The sequence below is a fragment of the Hirundo rustica genome, chromosome 6, assembly GCF_015227805.2.
Source record: "Hirundo rustica isolate bHirRus1 chromosome 6, bHirRus1.pri.v3, whole genome shotgun sequence".
Taxonomy (NCBI): domain Eukaryota; kingdom Metazoa; phylum Chordata; class Aves; order Passeriformes; family Hirundinidae; genus Hirundo; species Hirundo rustica.
Window position 1 is genome coordinate 50655207 of NC_053455.1, and position 19695 is coordinate 50674901.

Here is a 19695-nt window from a genome sequence, read left to right on the forward strand (position 1 = left end):
GGGACACTGGGTTTGAATTCACACAGTAGCTTCCCTCCAGGCTGATGAACTTGTAAGTAAAATATAATGCAACAAAGGATTAAAAATTACTGAAAAGACACTTTGCAGTCATTTTCGTCTCTTAACGGTCAATTAGGGATCACTTGAGAAAGGCAGGAGATTTCTGGGAATGAGCAGACATCAAGGCCAACATAGCTACTCAACATTTTATCCAACTTCCTACTATTGGGACCTCAGAGGAATGCTGTCAACGCTGTGCTGGTATGTCTGGAAGGGCTTGGGCCGCGATCCTTGTGGCGAAGATGTCAAGTTACAGAGAAAGTAGTTTTTCCCTCAACTGTTGGTAAAAAGCAGGTCAAGTGGGGTTAATCTTGACTACTAATGATTCTGGCCTTTTCAGAATGGTATTATTTGTGGTGCTGAACAGCTGCCTCTGCTGCTGCTGTTTGGACCCTGTGTTTGCACTGGAGGCAAAGCTTGGCTTCTTTGCTGGTGTCAGGTTGTGTTCCTCTGGGTGCTGGGTGACATTTCGGCTTGCCAGAGATGTGGACTGCGTGGCAGGAGGAGGATTGGGTCTGTGTACAGTTTTGGTGGCACAGAAGACTAATGAATATGTCTGCGGTTTAGAAAAAAGGAAGTTACTTAAAGCTTCATTTTGTCACTGGAATGTGAGAGTTCTTTTCTTTTGAATTTTTTTGTGAAATAAGTTTGCTAGAAATCCAATATTCAAAAACCTGGAGCCTCAAGTACCATGAGGTTTAAGGAAATGTTTTCTATTTGGTTTGAGTCTTTGAAGATGCATTGCCAGTCTTTCTCCTGTGGCATATTTTAAGAAAATATCTAACTTAATTTTGTGCGTTCAATGAACTTGTTGCAATGAATGGTAAACTGGGAAAGGGCAAAAATATACCTGTATTTGGGGTGTTTTCATTCATTGCTGCCCTTTTGTGAACAAAGAACAAAAACATAATTTATCACAGCAAGTTGGGGCTGTCTACTTTGAGATATACAGAAGTGTATCTGTAGCTTCGGCCCAAAAGGGGAAGAATTTTCCATTTTGTGCTTTTCTCTGTGCCCGGCCCAAGTATCACCTGGCCCATGGTGATTTCAAATGTTTTCCTCCTGCCTTGCAGTGTCTGAATGGGCACAGACTTCTTCCCAGTTAACATACAACAATCTCTTGTGCTGACTACTGAACTCTGATCTTTGGCCGGATGCACTCTTGTTTCTTTAAGCACATGTGGTGCAGAGCAGACCTGGAGCTGGGTAATTCATAAGAGCTGGGTGTTATTGGTATTACTACTACTTGAGTGAGCCTGTATTATTTTGCACAGCAGTGCGGTCACCTGGCAGCAGGTCATTAGCATTTTAGGTTTCTTTCCCTCACAACAATGCACAACATGCTAATTAGAGGGTTTTGAAAGCTAAGCAACCTGGTTTAAAATCAGACATTTTAATTTGCAGCTTTAATGGCTATATTATAATAACTGGCTTGGCTTGGGGGTGAAGGACAGAGAAGCACTTCTCATGTTCCAGTAGAAAGGTCCAATATAACAGAAGCTGACAAAATTAAAAACCTCATAATTTGACCTTTGCCTGGGATAAAAGGGTGTTTCATAACAATTTCCTTTTGTTCTTTGTTTAAGCCATTACTCCAAAAGGAGCCTCCGATTAATCTAAGTAAATGCATCATTACAGTCCTAATCCATGTCCTTCTGTCAGTGTCTGTTTTAATTAAATAAGAAACACTAGCAGAAAGATATCACGCACAAAGCTGTGATTGGAGAAAGAGGGTTGTTTGATCAGGGTGAGATTAAAAAAGGCTTTACTGTTTTGTTCTTTTGCTCTAGATGCCATAATGTAGGTTAAAGGAAGAAAACTTGTCCAATAGTTTAGCACATTGCATCCCAATACAATATCAAAATAACCAGATTTACCCATGAAACTGTCCCAGACACTCAATTAATTATATACAGAACATTGACAAATAGACGATATGGCAACTTGATTTGAGTAATTTGACACGTTAATATGTTTGGGACTGTGTACACTGTTGGCCAGAAATTGTATGCAAGTTGCAAGGTTTTTTAATATTAAATAAAACATTATTTAAAGCTATTTAGGTGCTTTCTTTCTTTTCAGTACTTGTGGCTCCCAAATTGTAAACATGATCAACTTCAAGACCCTGATTTTTAAAATAAAATTGTTTCTCACAAATTCAGAACAATTATTTTACAATGGTGAAGGATTGAAGGATTCATTTAATAAATGTCATAACATCCAACTAGTTAATATTGCTAAAGCAATGCATATGTAAGAGAGTCTTCCTCAAGGTAGTGTTTCAAAATCCCTGCGGTGAGGGTTTTCTCCCATATCCAGGCCATTATTTGATGTAATGAGAAGAGAAAGTATGCAACACAGAGATTGTTAATTAATTTAGCTTAACAAGATGAAGATAAATGAAGCAAAGCATGGATTGAATGAAGCAAGAGGTCTTATTTACAATTTAATACTACTTTATATTAGGCATTTTTCAATTTACAAAAGAAAGGAGTTTAGAGTAAAGTTGTTCTGCAAATGCACGCAAGAAATTTTTTTATTTTATGTGCTGTTCCTAGAACTGCTGAAAATACCTTTTAGGTTAACCTTTGACTTTAAGTTTTCCTCTCCTATTTTTTTCCCTTTTTAACAATTATTTTTCTCAATTTGATTTAAAATATGTTGAATGGGAATGAGAAAAATTAAACCCTAAACTTTTTCACATGGAAATCAATAGCAAATTAGAAATGGAAACTCTTACAAACCCAAATGTTGCAATTTTTCATTGTTTATATTAATCTGGAGTCATAGTTTATTTTTGATAGCAATTTGTGTGTAGGAAGGAGTAACTGTAAAAATACAATGTGATTTTAGTTTGCATTCCAAAGTGTACATCTATTGTTGCTTGTATTTTTAACTGTCCTATTGCAGTGAAAGCTAAGAGAGGAATCCAGGATAGTGTTAATTAACAATGATTTTATGTAATAAAACTATGATTTTTGATTTGAGAGAATATTTTTTTCTCAAGACCATGCTTGTTTTAAACATTTGTGAAAAGCTGTTTTAAACATTTGTGAAAAGCTGTAGTTTCTAATTTCTTAACAATTAAAAAACCCTCAAGATTAAAAGGCATGTCAGAGATTTGAGATGCCTCTTCTTCCCAGACCCAGATTTAAATAAAGCTAACAGTAAGCTACAATTTGCATCAGTTCAGTCAGTGCATATCAAGGTGTATATTAGTCAGTCTTCCAATGACAAAATTTAGGGTATAATTCTATAGAGGTGAAGAAAAAGAAAAAACCTGTAATTTTTAATATCTAAAAACTAATTAGTAAAAACAAGTCCTATGTTGTGACTGATTAGAAATACCTTTATTAGTTCGTCCTAAACCCTGAATTGTAAATTATGACCAAACATATTAGGCCTTTTTTTAAAAAAATAAAACATCCTCATTTTTACAGATGAATTGGGTCTGTCCACTATTTGACCTTCTGCCGTGATTGCTGTCTGCAAAGGAAATGCCTTCCTTCCTTTTGCAGTAGCTAGACAGGACAGCGTTATCTACAAGTGGTGTAACTACAAGCAGTGGTCGCCACAAATAGCATTATTATGGTCCCTATGTTTTTATCTTGGGGGTCATGAACAAATCCATGCAACTGCTTCTAAAGATTTCAATAAATAGGACTTTTTATCCAGACAATTGGCTTTTATATTACTTTTAAACAAAACTACTAGTCCATCAAGAGTTTCAAAAGGAAAACAATTCTACAGAGTGCTGGTATGGCAGCACAGACCAATCATTATGGCACCCATTCTCCAGTCCTTTATTTTTCAAGTCCACAACAATAGGTTGTTGATTCAATGGACAAGACCAGAACAATTAAGTTCTCTGTTTAGCAGCAGTGCAGCATTTTAATGCCCTCCTCTAATAATGGTCTCATTATTGTTATTCTAAGACTGGGCCTCAGGAGGAGGAATATTTGCTGGAGGTACGTCATTATTTTGCAAATTTCGATTAGCTCATCATGTTGTCTGTACTGTGAAAATCGTAGCTAATTAGAGCAGTCAGTTAGACTACCAGCTTTTGAGCTTATGAGTTAAAAGGTAGCACACTTGATAGGCCAATGATGTGAAAAAGGTGGCAAAAAGAGGGATTAGAGCTGTTGCCTTAGTAACTCTAACTTCCATCTGTGCGGGAACAATGGACCTGTGTTTCTCCACCACCTTGGTGTAAAAATTGGTTTTGTTTCGAAAGGAAGGGGCTTTTTATGACAATCTGGAATTCAGCCTAACAGGGTGTAGTTTTAGTTGTTAGAAGAGACCATTGGAGGATAGGAAAGGTGAAAGGTCACGGCAAGCTCCAAGGACATGAAAGGTCATTGTCTCTTGTAACAATAGTGGATTGTTTGGTCCCATTATTTCCAGCCAACTACTCAGTCAGGGGATAGAAAAGATACTACCAGCTTAGTCAGGTGGAACAGGAGAGAAAGATAATGCACCTACCAAAGAACAAAAGATAACTATAATTCGCCTTTATTAAACAAAGTTGCACTTATTTGTGGCCATTCTCTGTAAAGGGTTGTTTACTGACTTACTATTCCAGCCTGCTTTGTTCAGCACTGCCTCTGTAGGCCATCACATCTCTGGGAAGCTATCCAACGTGTTAGAAAATGTTGTTTAAGCTTTCTTTCCATGAAGAGGAGCCCCCAGGAGTATCACTGATGTGCTACTTAACAGTAAATTTAGTTGTTGTAGCTTTCTCGCATTATTGGTGTTCTTAAAAGGTTTTCCTTCAAGCACAGAATAAAATTAGCTATAAATATGAAATAACTTTGCTTCAAAATTTTATAGCATTTTATCATAAATTCTACAGCAGATATTGCAGAAAGTTTACAGCAAACTGTATTAGGCGCTGTTGAATGGAGAGCAGAGACCTATAGTTGTGCAAAAATAGATTAGCTATAGGACTACTCTTATGCAAAGGGAAATAGATTAAGTCTCATCTGTAAAGTCTCTATGCAGAAGCTTTAGGAGACTCTGTGCCTTTGTTTTAAGGAAAAACAGAACTACTGGCATACTATTTAATAAAACAGTTCTAGCAGAGTTCATGAGGAAAGCATTTCTGTTAGTGAATAGAGGTGTCACCTCATATTTTTCCAAGAGCATCCAAACCCCCAATTTGTTGTTTTTTCAGAAAGACTTTTTTCCCCTTTCTTATTATTTCCCTATTTTCATATCATTATGCCTTAGTCATACATGCAACGAGTTTATTTTTCTTTTCCTCTTACCTCTGTGCACAATCAAAGCATGTCCCAAGGTCCATCACATATCTCCTAAAGAATAATTTCTTTAGGTGAGCATTTCCAGAATATTCCACATTATTATATGAGATCTCTGAACTCTTTTACCAGGTTTGTTTTATAATCTTTTTACTCATTTCACAACAGAACTGCCAGAGCTGTACTGAATTTTTATGAAACTGCTAACATATATGTAATTTACTACTATTGCACTTGAAAATAAAAAATTATATATAATTTTTAGGTATCCCATCTTAAACTGTTCTGACCTCATTTGAACTCCCCTTTTTGGCTATTCTGGGCTTCTCTTATCTTATTTTTACTCCTGGCCACTCTTGCGCTTGTTTTCTGACAACACAGATGGGTGGCCTTGCACAAACTGATAACTGTGGCAATTTCTCAGCACACTATTCACTAATAAAAGATGTTATTTTCAGAATTAGGCAGGCATGTGTCATACTTACTCACTGGCTGAAGATGAGAGGTGGAGCTGTGACTTCCTGGGAGCGTGCAGTTGTATGAGCCATTGGACTTTACAGCTCCCAGGTTGTTGATGCATTGTTTTACCAGCAACTAGGTTTAGTAATTAGAGTCTTTCAGAGAAAGGAAGTCTTGCTTTAAGTGTTTGTAAGCTTTTAGTCTTTTAAAAGAATCTATTCTTAATTTTTCTCTCTAGCTTGCTTTTTAGTTCTTGTTTATGTGCTAGCCTATGTTTTGTTATTTTTGTATTACAATGAGCCGAAGAGTGTAGGCAGTTGAGTTCAAAATGGGAGCCCTGCAAAGGGTTAACCAGCAGAGAATTACAAATGAACTATCAGGAAAGTTGATTATTAATCCAGCAAGAGAGAAAATATCCTTCCAGTTAGCAAGAATTAGTACCTGAAGAGCTGATAATATTGTTCGGGCTGTCGGTGTGGAATGGCAAAACCAGGTAAGCTAATCATCTTCTCAAAGGAACAAAATCTTTTCTTTCTGTTTTTCATTATAAGAGAGTTTGGTTTTTAAAAGAATCTTTGTTATTTTGCTTAAAGTATCAGCATGTGAAACAGCATATGTTGATCCTCAGTTTCCTCAAATGAATGAAAGAAATGAAACTTTTGTTTAACTTTGGTAAGAAAATACATTTCTAAGCCATATTTCTAAGCTACGCAATGTATGTAGCTGTGAAATATCATAACAATTCTTTCCTGGTTTGCGGTTAAGTGTGAGAACTGATTACAAAACCTGAAGAGTCCTTTGCAATTACAAGCTAATATATTACGTAAGTTGGTCTTTAGTTGTGCTTGGACGTATTGTGGGGGTTTACAGGAACTTTTATGTTGCAGAGCTCTTTCATTCAGTTATTAGATTTCAGTTTTCACACTATATGAATGATTTATTTAAGTTTGTTTTGCTATTGTGAATGCATTTCTGTTTGTTAAAAAGCTTTTTTTTTTTTTTTTTGTGGGGTTTAAAAAATCTATGATCTGGGGTTAGAAGGAAATGGATGTTTGGTAAACATATTACTGTGTTTATATAGAGAAATGCAAATGAAACCATTAGGTCAGTTGAATACAATCTCATAATTTTGGTAATGTTTTATAAACTCAAAGCCCTATCTTGAGAAAACTTTCAAATTTGTGCCCCTGATACTAATAAATAGGTATGATGGACATTTATGTTTTTCAGTGTAATCTTCACTCTTCAGCTTATTATAGGAGTTGTGTAAAAGTTTTTAAATTATAGTCTAGTACTGTGGAAACTAGAAAGTCTGTATAGAGCATTTGATAACTTTTCCTAATTGTGTGCTGTTAGTTAAATTAGTCGCACTTGGAAAAATGCTGATTTTCTTGTAGAATGGAATTCAGTATGCACACGATATGACTACAGTATCTGTCTGGGTGAAAAAGAGTCCCGATGTTATGTATGAAATAGCCTGAAAGCTGTATGAAATGGATTGTTGTGATATGAGAAGGAAAATATGGCTAAAACCTGAAAGTATTCCAAATGTAAAGGCTGAAATCCTGTAGCAATGTGGTTCTACAGGGTAACATTTCATGAGCCATCAAGAGAGCAAGGAACCTTTTAATTTTGGGAATGGGATTAAGATATGGCCTCAGGCAAAGGAGAAAGAGAAAGGAAGAGGAGGCAGTGGGGAAAGTGAAAGGGAGAAGTGGCGTTTGTCTGACAGCGTCATTGCTTCGCATGTGACTTTGGCCTCCTCGAGCAGAGGGACAGCTGCTGGCCAAGTTCTCTGAAGGGCGTCTCACCACATTAGAGTAAATTAAAGTCCTAGAATTTGCTGATGATGGAGCTGTAAGGGCAACAAATGGTGGCATTTTGGGAGCTATGCTAAATATTCAGATATACATCAAGGTGAATAATTTCTCGAGGCACATTTTAGCTGAGTATATTTTAAGGAGAACAGGGACAACGTAAATAAGCTGCATTTTCTGAGTCTGAACACCAGCATCTAGGAAATATATAAAGAGCAAGAAACCCAATGATGAAAAAATTATCACACAGGAAATGATATACGTAGAAAAAACAAGATTGTAATTAGTGGAGGAAAGTAAGAAACTGATTAGAGAAATGAAATTTCCCAGATGTTTAAGGAAAAAAATGAAAGTTAAATTAGATAAGCTCTTTTAACTAGTATTGGAGAGGAATGCTTCCTTCAGAATGGGAAAGCTAAACTTAAAATTCGAAAAGAGCTGGCAACTTGAGTTTAGCTCAACTGTTTTCCTGCACGAGTGACTCTTTGGAATGCTCTGCTTGGAACATCATCAGGAACAAGTAGTATAGAGCTGTTGGGGAAAAAGTAAAACAAAAAATGAAACTCTGTATGCTTATTGGAATGATTAAGGTGATTATATTTCTTATGTGTGTACTAAGCCACAAATGAGAAAAATTGGTTGGATTTTGAAGTAGTACTTCAGCATTTATTGTATTTCATGTATATATGTAGTCGACACTAGAGCTCTAGCACTGTACTGGTTCAACTGTTTCATTTTAAAATTAATTTTAAGCATTAGCCTATTGACAGAATCTAAATCATCAAACACTACCTGCAAATGAACAGAAAAAGTCTTAACCCCCCCTCAGCTATAAACCAGTGTAAATTTTCTGTTATTTAATTATTATTGTTTGTATAAACTGGGGTAAAAGTAATGTTCTTAAGCAAAAGATAGAAACAAAAGATATCAAGCAGAAACTCTTGGGTTTTTATGTCCATTCCAGTGACTTGTTTCAACAACACAATAGTGTAACCTATGAAAAATGTCCCCCTACAAGGCAGTTTAGCTGGCACCACTGCTTTCATGCCTGTTCCAGTTGCGTATTACAGGAAAAAAAAAAAAAAAAGGAAAAAAAAAGGCCAACCAAAGAAGTTAGACGTGTCTGGAATAAGTTGATAAGGACATCATCTGTTTTACTGGAACTAGTTTGACTGAGTAGGGTGTTCATGTTAAGTAAAACTGTATTTTCTTCAATGCAGACTGTGTAGATTCCAACCTATTTAAAAGCTTAAGTTTGAGGAGAGATGAAGCTCCAGAGGTCTCTGACTAACTAGACACGCATCTGGAAACACAGCTGCACTCAGGGGAGGCTGCAGAAGCTGTTACCCTGCAATAAGCAAGACATTCTTGTCATTATATGGTTGGTGAAGAAAGATGAGATGATGCAGAGGGTGGAGCATAAATATCTATATGTTGCTTGATTCTCTACTTTATAAAAACTTGTTTGTAGCCAGGGAGAAGCTTGTCTACACAAACAGATGGCCAAAGCAAAGTTTGGGCAAGGTTATTTTTGTTTCTTGGACCACACCTTGTCTGTGGTGACAGTGCTGGAGAGAGAATGTGTTTCAGTTCATTAGGAGCTCGGTGAACCTATGTGGATAACACTGAAGTGTTTTATAAGATTCAGTGTAAAGGTGCAGAGTTCAAGGAAGCTCTCATGTCTTATTAGCTGTGGCTAAGGTCAGTTATCCACACAATGAGGGGGAAACTCTTTCATAAACAAGTAGATAAATATGGTGCAAGTAGTGCTTTGCCTTGCTTCAGGCTGTGATATTACCAAAAGAGCTCAAAAACAACTCCAGACTTTACAGAGTGCTTATGGAGCATCAGCAGCATAGAGTGGTCAGATATAAAATTACAAGGCTGTGTCATGGAGAAAGGACAAATTCAGTGCACTTTCATGGCTTTGCACACAGGTGTCTACAAGATATTAAAGCGAGACTATAGAATCATTAGAACTCTCCTTCTAGAAGAAAATAAATTGTAAAATGCTAGGGCTAAAAAACAAATTGAACTTACCTCATCTAAGCATCAGAATAAAACAGGCCTAGTGTCTTGTGGGTTTTCCTTTCTGCAAACTCTGGAGTGTTCCTTGTGTTTCAAAAAAGCTGGTTAGGTACATAGGTGTTTATTAGTGCTTGATCCATGTCTCATAACAGAAAAGAAAATCATGTAATACTTCAATTTGCCTTTGAGGTTATAATTTTTACTGTCTTATGGAAAATAATTATATTTTAAACAGCTGCAAAAAGAGCTTGAAGAGTTAATTGAATTGCATGCTGCTAAAGGAAAAAAAAAAATCTTTCCTTTTTTTTCCTCATCTGAAGTAGGAGTTACGTGTTCCTCATTACACCCAACATATTCCAGTAGTTTTTTAAAAAGACATACTCATGAAGCAGTGTATTCTCAAAGACACATTATTTTCAGCTACTAAATCCTGGAGCAACCAAACACATGTCATTTTTCACCTTTTGAATAGAGTTCTGTGGCTGTAGTGGATGATGGCACATAACATCCATAGAACTGTAAAATGTAATCCCCTGCCTGTCTTTACTGCACAGGTTTTGGGTGTAATTTTATAGATGCCAGAGGAAGATCTGCTGACACTTCTTTCAAAGATAGTACAAATCACTGTTGGTGGTTACTAATTATTCTGTGCTCTTTAGGCCGAATGTTTTAATGGTAGTGAAAAACATAGAGAAGCAACCAACCAAGACAAAACCTGCAGCAAATTTGCTTTAACTGTAACCACCCAAGTTTGGGAGAGCCAAAGGACAGCAGACTGAGTGTTTTCCCACAAATGGGTCTCTTTTATGGACCAGACTGATGAGGTTGTGATGTGCAGGTGTTCAGTGCTGGAGGCAAGCAGGGGTGTTCAGAACAAAGTGGAGATTTTTCAGGGCACTTTCTGCTTCAACAGGTCAAACAAGCAAAAAGCATGGTGCTGGGAGAAGGCCAAAGCTGGACACTTCAGCTGTATGTCTTTTTTAGCCTTTCTACCTCTGAACAGGAAGAGATAAAGAAAAAAATATGTTAACGGTTTGTCTGCTGTCTAATAGTTTATGCTCATGTGCAAGTTTCCTGGCATTTTACAGTGGGAGAATCATGTGTTTGAACCTCAGTGAGCATTGCAGTAGCCAGGTCCTAATTGGGTGGTGTTTTTTTTTTTTTTTTTTTTTTTTTTCCAAAGCAAAGTTTTCATCAGTACAGTTCTTGTCTAGCCCTAATTTAAAGAATTGTTCTACCTCCATAATAATATGGATGTTTTAAAAGTCACATGTACAAGCATACACCACACTTTTTTTTGCATGAAAAATGTGAGCTAAATCACAAATGTCCTTTGTTCTTTCTTTACCAGGGTAGGCTTTTAGCATTTATTGAGGTAATATATATGGTTTACCAATGTTTATACAGAACCTTTCTTGTCTGTGATTTTGCAATAGACTGCCTTTTCTATGAAAAAAGTATTTTTAGGAAGTTGTTGATTCATCTTTCTACTTTTGCCATCAGTTGTAGTCTGTTTGACACTATCACCACCTTAGAGAGCACAGTGTTGAGGGAAAACAAAGTAGCTGCTGGTGACCCCGTGACAACTGTCTGGTAAACCTGATTACTAACCTAGAGCATTGTTTAATCTGAGGGCCAAACAAAACCCTGCAGGAGAGAAACATTTTTTTTGTTCTAAATGCCTATTAGGAAGGGAGCTGCTGTGTTATAAGCAGCAGAATAATAAACTTCCCTGGCTTGTCGGGTTTCAGATCTAGGCATTCAGCTCAGACTTGCCTAGACTTCCTATTGCAAAGAAAGAGCTCAGTTTTGGAATTGATGTTGAAGTCAACTAAAACAATAATCAGTAATAGCAGCTTTGTGTTCTAGGGAGGATCAGAGTCTGCTTTGAGCTGTACTGATACAGTTCTAAAGATAGGATATGGACTTCATTAGGGTTATTCTCTTCTTCGCCCTACAGCTGTGATGTGGAACCCAGAGTTACTGGGTCCTCTGTCTCCCTTGCTCTGCTCTTAGCTGCTCTTAGCTGCAAGGAAAGAAAGGAATGAATAAAAGTGACTACTTCGTCTACTAGTATCACTAATAATTTCTGCATTGTATGAGAAATGTCACTTTCCCATTTTCCAAAAACTGAAGTTTTCAGGGAATAAATTAGAAAGAAAGCGCAGTGCCAGGAAACAAATTACTGAGTCTTTTTATAAGTGTGGTTTGTTTTTTTTTTTTTTCCCTATCATGTCATTCATTGTCCTTTGAGGGTATAATCAACATGCCTTATGTCACAGATGATCATATAAGTTGCAGAAGTTTTAATTCATCAGGGGTGATGTTCTGATTTTACTTCCTTAACTCCATCAGTGAAGCAACAACTTTAGTATAAAAAATGTGCCAGTACGGTAAAATAACACTTCAAAAATTATTAGAACTGCACAAAATGCATTGACTGATACCAACCAAATTTAGAGAGACTGAATCATATAGAAGCAATTGAAAGAAAAAATATTTGCTGTTAAAAATATATATTGCTTTGTGAACCTGTAATATTATTTTTAGAACCAGAGTGGAAAGAGATCTCTGCTTTAGAAAATTTGTGAGCGAGTACCGTATCAGTTACTGAAGTTCTCATTACTAACAATTAGCATAGTGAATTCCATCCATATTATGTATAGGCGTGTCAGTCTAAACAACATATAATTATATGCAGGTTAGAGAAATTTTACCTCCATATTTATGTATCTGTGTTCATAAGCATGCACACAAATACATGGGCACACGGATACAAATCCATTTAATCCATTATTTATATGTATTCTCCATATGCAAATACAAAGGTGAACATACATATGCATCCAAAAGTCATGTATCTACATGTGCACAGCAATACTCTGTGATTTTCATACTAATATTTGGTGCAAAGCTTCACACTTCCTTAAAAGATCTTCCGTATAATTCTACTTTCAGAGATGACAATCTATAATTTAGAGGACTAACACACTATCAGCAAAAACATGGAGAATTACTTGATAATATCAGGAATAGATGAGGGTGCTTATGATTCTTCCAGGCCATCGGTAGCAGTTTTATTTGTGTAATGCATGGGTCAGTTCTAGCATAGCAATGGGCTCATGGCCATCTCTGTGTTCTGCCTTGCACTTGCAGCATTTCTATTATTGAACAAATAAAGAATTGGACATTGTACGTGTTTAATTATTAGCTAAGATATTATTAAAGTTGTGTTTAGGGATTACAGAGATACTATCAATATTTTTGCCAATCTAAAAAAATTCGTTTTAATTTTTTTTTTTTAAAGAAAGATTTCAGGAGAAAAGTCTTTAAAAAATACCTTTCTGGCAATATCTGTAGTAGTCCATGAAGTACTTGAGTCTCCTAATTTATGTAGCAGTCCGGAACATAATTCCTTTTCTTGTTGTTTTTGTTACTATCTTCTGTAGAATACCATCATTTTCTAATGTGATATTATGTTGTGAAAACTGAAAATTAACCTAATCAAAATAGCTTTCAGATGTGTAATTAGATTTTTTGTGTTTGCTAGAAAATAGGGTATTTTTAATAGCTTTGTTTCTTACAAGAATAAGCAAGTATTAATTCTGTTTTCTGGTATTTGTCCTACTTTGCTGATCAGACTTCTTTAATTGTAAAAAGTGTTTATCACTTTTCTGTCCCACAAAAGATGATAAAGTATACATACTTTACAGCTTGAACCCATAGGAAATGTTTTATTACATCCTTGAAGTCAGTGGACAAGAGATTAACCCCAAAATCTGCACCAATATTTTTAATAACATTACCACTGATGTTTCTATTTTAATGACAAGATAATTCAGGGATTTTTTACGTACAATTTAAGAAAGCATCCATTCTCATATAATGTTGCAGAGTTTTTGTGGAATTGCTGGGATTCGGTTGTGATTGGTAGAGATTTGCTATTGGCCTGAGGGTATCAATATTGAATTAATGAGCACTTGTACATTTGTGTTCAGTGGTGGCCTGAGAATCCTGGGCTAGTAATAAGGGACCAAAAAAAAAAGGGGGACTTGTGTTCCGTTTGGCTTCAACAGCTTTATTCCTTCCTAAAAACTTCATTGAAAACTGTCAATAATTTATTCCTCTTGCCAGGTGGTTATAGACTCACTGGTAATGTTGTGCTGGCTTTACCATTTTAGTTGCCACATCATCTTTTCTTTTTTTCTCTTCAGTGCTATTTAATGCCATTGTCATAGCTGAAGACCCAAGTCTCTCGCTCAAGTCCATAAATTCATGAAACCTCATAAAGACCATTAAGCTGCATATGGGCACCTGCACTTTGCTTATAAATTAGACATCAGATTACAAGGTCAGGCATGAAATTTTCATAATTTTGAAATAATACTGGATCAAGACTTTTAATACATTGGTTTGTTGCCTTATGGCTTTGGATAGTGCCAATTTTTCTCTCTGCTCTGTTACGAACATGGCATAGTTACCTGACCTTTGCTATCCTATTGTTCTGGTTTATAGGTTGATAACCATTCTCTGAGCTAAGAGGTGTGGACCTGTCCCTGCTGCATTCCCTGAACTAAAGAGAAAAAGAAAAACAAGAAAGAAAGGAAAAAAGACCACCCCCCCTCCACTAACCATTAAATTGTAGGGTGATCTGGAGATAAAAGCAGAATCTCTTTTTTGCTTTTCAAATATTTGCTTGGCCTTCAAAAGATATTTGCCTTTTGTGTTTACATTGGATTTATTTTTTTGGCCTACATGCAGAAAGAGAATGATACATTAAAGAATAATGGACAATAGTGAGGAAAATGCTCTCAGTTTTCACATCTATCCTGTATTTTCTACTTTAGGTTTATTTTTTTAATCTTGTCTACTTCTATTTAAATAGAAACTGCTGAGTATTGTGAAGGGTTGTAAATGTGAAAGTATCAGATGAAGTACAGTACAAGAAGATTATCTAGAGTTTGGCAGGCATTAATGAGAGTTGGCAAAGTGCCATTTTCCTCTATGAACCTTTGGGACCTCAAGTTATTCCTGTGTGTGGCAGAACAGTGTAAGGCTTCAAAAGCCAGTGATCTGTCACTTGCAGGAGTGCTTTCTGCTGTTCCTGAGAGAGGCAGGTGAGGTTTGTCTCTGTAAAGTTGTATAAATCTTCACCAAGGCAAAAGGAAAGATGCTTTGGCTGAGAGTTGATGTCTGTGTCATATAATCTTCAATTATTTCCCTCTGGATGGCATTAGAGCTTCCTTGGAACCCGAATTGTCCCTTGTGGATTTGGTTTCATTGAAAGAGCAGGGTTTAAGCAGGTTTGTATGAAATATAATTCAATTTAAAACCCCACGCTCAAGGGAAGCACCACTTTTTGACAATTTTCTGTTCCAAGTTTATCTTTTTTGTTGCTCAGGTCAGTCCGTTTGTTGTTTTACACACAACTACTGAATCATCAAAAGCTTGTGATTTTGATATAGTGAAGTAATGAAATGAAGATATTTCCCATATCTCCTTACTGTAATGTTTAACATTTTTGATGCTACTAACTTAAAAACAAACATGACCCAGTGATTTATTTGGAGCATCTTGATTAATATGTTTTGAAAACATGGGCATTTATAACAGATAAAAATATATCTCACCACATGTATGTCATAAAGCTCTTAGTATGTTAGAGTTTGTGAAAATTACAGTCAGTTAATAATGTGTCAGCTCCCCACTGTGTGCTTTGTAGGATGCTGAATGGGTGTTACAAGATTTATTTGCTGGATTTTGCAGGTTTTCTGTAGCGTGTCAGATGCCTTGCTGATTGCTTGGTGAAGCCTAGAGCATGAGCTCCCTCCTGCAATGTTTACTTTAAGTCAATCTACATTTGCTTAAAAGTATGACAGGATTAAAATCAGATCATCTCCTTGGAACTTTCCTAAAATCCTGGATGCTCTTTAGTGAGACTATTGTGTGTAATTTAGAGGCACACTTATGTGGGAATCACAATTTACTTCATAGTTCTTAAAATTGCAGGGAATGGATTGGTAACAAAATGTGTATTGTAGTGCTGCTAAAGTGATAATAATATTGCAAATAATTTATATTCTACTCTGGGATTATGAAGGGGGATAAGGAGTTACTTTATTGACTTTGTTCATAAAGTAATTACAAGGATTCTCTCTCCTTTTGAAGCTTTCATTCTTAGATATTTCCTTGAGCTGTTCAAGTCTTCTAGTTCTTTCATTCATAGAGAGAATTACTTGGTACAGTGTTATTTTACACCTAAAATCTTAGAAAGTGGGAATGTTCAGTTAAATTTTGAGTTCTTTTTATTCATTATTTTTCTGGTGATTTTTTCTTGCTGGGAATACATTTGAGCATTTCTGTTTCAATGTTTCCGTTCATGTCCTGCAGTGTGGGCAGCCTTCAAGTTAAGTTAAAAGGTGCAGAAATACTTGTTTTCAAAAAACATAAAATCCTGAAGATAATTGATGACTGGGATTAAAATGGTTGGAGTGTCAAGGTAGCAGTCAATTTGGGCAATGCATGGGTGGCTGTGGTGTTCCATTGAACTGCCAAATAGAATAATATATCAGGATACCATGTTTTGAACTGGATGGGTAAATTTCTGTGTGATTTCAAGAGCATCAAGCACCAACTTGTATAACAATTGGATTTAATAGGGGGGAAAAAAATCAAAAGGAGTTTAGAAAAAGAGAAATTGTGTGAGTTGATTTAGGATTTGAGGCTCTTGTCTGATGCTAATAAAGTTTTCTGATGTAATTCTTTTTTGTAGCTATAATGTACAGTACAGGAAAAATTTGTATAATATGTTCTTGTGTGTGCAGTCTTGAACGAGGTATATGTTTATAATTTCTGGCTTTCAGATTTAAATCTGTGAACACAGCAAGAGATCAATGAGTTCTGATAACAATTGTCCTATAATGCAGAGAACCTGAGAACTTCCTTGCAAATGGAAAGAGTAATTCATCTCACAAAAGTGGTAGAGAAAGAAACTTGCCAGAGTTGCAAAGCATCATTTCTGCAAGGGTCACACAGAATAGATTAGAACATAATCAGAATATTTTTGAGACATCTTATGATTTTGAAAGAGGTAGTTAAAAAAGAGCTTTGAGAACTGGTGTTTTGAGAAGTATATTTCAGATCTACCACTTTGTCCATGTTTTTATCTCACATGCCCTAAACCCAAGCATATTAAGAAATATAAGAAATTCCCTGTCTGATTTCTACTGAGTAGGAGAGTAAGGCTCTTTTCCACGTAATTATAACCCTTATTTTCTTCCTGTTTCTCTTCCCCAGTTTGTGTTTAACTGTGTATGCAAACTTGGAGTACAAGAAATTTCTTGGATTAATATGGAACAAAAATTTATGTTTTAAACTTTGTTGTCTTTTTATTTGCAACTTCTCCAAACTTTCTTCTTCATTTAAAATTTACCTTTCTTTCCTGCCTTGTAAAAACATTTATTTTGTGTGGTTTATTTGGAAATATTAGAGCACTGTGGGCAGGGTTTTTGGAGATATCATATAGAGTGTTTCTTGCATTCAGAATGAAATGATCATTTTCTTTTTGTCCTGTACTTTCCCATTTTTAATATATTTTGTTGTAATTATATTTCATTGTGGAAGGTGTTTTCCACAAACAGGCTGGACTGACATACTGCTTGGGCCTGTTCAAGGGGCCCTGTGGTTCTGCAGAGAGTGATACCAGCTGATAACATATTTCTATCTTTCTGGCTCAAAACTTGGAATGTTTGAAATACTAAGTTTTCATCTGGTTGTTTTCATAGAGTTTCTGGCAAGTCTAGAGGAGGTATTCCCAAAATCTTCTCATAGTATCTAACCATGCTGGAATAATTCCTGTTCAACCTTTCAGCTGGCATCAGGTGACAACTTTCTGGTAGATTCTGGGTAGACATTTGGTCCATCAGGCACCTTAATCTGTCTTTCACTGGTTTGAGCTTAACCTGGTCTCTGGGTTTCTTTTAAAGTGCCTCCATTCCTCCTTTCCTCCCCACACCCCAAAACCCACAACCACCTGGGAGAGCCCCAGGCATCTCTTGATGCTGTTATTAACCATTCAAGAGGAGGATGAGTGGGAAGCACTCCACAGCCTCAGGTCCCCTTTAGAGTGGTCTGGTGCGAAGGCTGTTAGATCTGGTGGTGACTGCAGTGGAAAGTAGGGGGAAATGTGGATTCAATCCCACTGGGGATCCACGAGGTCTGCCTAGTAAAGCTGCACTTTAAAATATCTCCAGTGAAATCCTGATTTTGCTGAAGTCACTGGGTACTTAGGTATTAATTTTATGTCAGCAAGGATTTCACCAGTATTTTTATTTTGCAGCTGCAGAGGGGGGGAAGCCTGAACCAAGATGAATGTGACTTCACGTTGTGAAATAGATTCTCTGCTAGTTTCATCCTTGCCTTCCTCCCATCTGAATAACTGTAAATGATGTTCTCTGTTAATAAGTGTGTACTTTGTCTAAATTGCATTTATTTTTCTTTTGACATATATACCATTTTACTATAAATCATCCCCTTCTGCTCTTTACTGTACAAAGACACTCTTGTGCTGATGGAACATATTTAATCGTTGGTATGTAGTATTTTATTTCTATTGTTGTTTTCCCATTTCTTTATAGAAAATCTTTCTTTATTGACTCTTAAATCATGGGTTAAGCCCTTATTGAAAACATATTCTGTATGTACTTCTTGTGAGTGAAAGAAGTTCTTTTGAGGTATGGGCTAGGCTTATACAAATACTTCACTATACAGTAAAAATTCAGAGGTCTCCTGTATGTTATCTAAAGCTAAAAATATACCCATTTACTCAGCAGCACATCATAAAAGAGATGCATACTATGTTCATGTCTGTCAGTTCCTTAAGTCATCACTCTACAGCCTTTTTCAAATTCTCTTTCTATTGAAACCAAGAAACAAAACAAAGACCAAAAAAAAAAGCAAAACCAACATCAATTACATGTCAACATTACATCAAACAGCATAATATATCAGAAAAATAAATGTATGATCTGGTGACTTGATGATTTCTGTCCATATGGCATTTACAGAGAGGTAAAGAAAAGGCAAATAGCTACACATCTGTATTGGGAAAAATGTCCGATATAAAAATTGGCCATCGTGACAGCATCAGAAAGCTCTCAGCTGAGATTACTTGGAAATAAATAACACACGGAAGAGGAGGAGAGGTTCCAACAGACTTGCTCTTATATATATTTAGAGTTTTGTGCAATGAGCCTTGTGCAGGTATAAATCTTAGTATAAAAGGATTGCTTTAAGGATGGAGATATTCTGCTTGCTTATGCTATGTCCAGGTTTATAGATGGATGTGTAGTAGCTGCATGCAGAGTGATACAAAAATACAATGAGGAAAAAAAATCTCTGAAAATAAATGTGACTATCTGGTGAAACTATTAAAATGAATACTGACTCCAAGATTATTTGTATATTTGCTGAAAGACATATGAAAAAGCCTCTTTGCTTAAGTGCTAAACACATGAAAACCACTGAGAATCGGTTAAACTCCTAAAATAATAATCGGGGAATTCCATTCATTATTATAGCAAAGGGCATCATAACTTTATGGTAAGCAAGGATGGGTGGGAGAGAGGTGAGACTATGGGGGTGGGAACCAGAGAAAGAAAACCCAGAAAGATCCAGAATCAAACACAGGCTCTGTTATTTGAATTTGCTGTTCATTTTCAATGGAGTGATAACTGGAACAGCTCAGCCTGAACTGCCTGGCTCAACCCTCCCTGTTCTAAGGAACTTGGATGTGTTTCACAGTTTACATCTGGACAACAGGGCACAGGGAAAAAAAGACACAAGGACGGATCGATCACATTCTCTGTGCACAGTTAGGGCTTGAATCTAATATAATAATAAATGCACAGACAAAGAAAGATATGTATATGTAGACACATACATTTATGTATCTGACACACGTGTTCATGTGTGTATAAATCCAGATTCACAGGGCACTTCTCATTTTTGTTGTTAGGCTCAGTTCACAGATCTGTGTTCTGTCTCTTCAGAGTCAAAAGAAGTTATCTTCTCGA

General features: G+C 36.2%; 1 protein-coding gene across 6 annotated transcripts in view; it reads left to right on the top strand.

Moving 5' to 3' along the window:
* SOX6 (SRY-box transcription factor 6) overlaps positions 1–19695 on the top strand; it is a 363778-nt gene that overhangs the window by 98075 nt on the left and 246008 nt on the right. Inside the window, exon 1 of one of the 6 annotated variants that reach the window (XM_058421044.1) lies at positions 5957–6270. The exons of the other annotated variants lie outside the window; for them this stretch is intronic. The gene's annotated coding sequence lies outside the window, so the exon portion shown is untranslated. Of the gene's footprint in view, positions 1–5956; positions 6271–19695 lie in introns of those variants that run through there. 6 annotated transcript variants of the gene reach the window in all.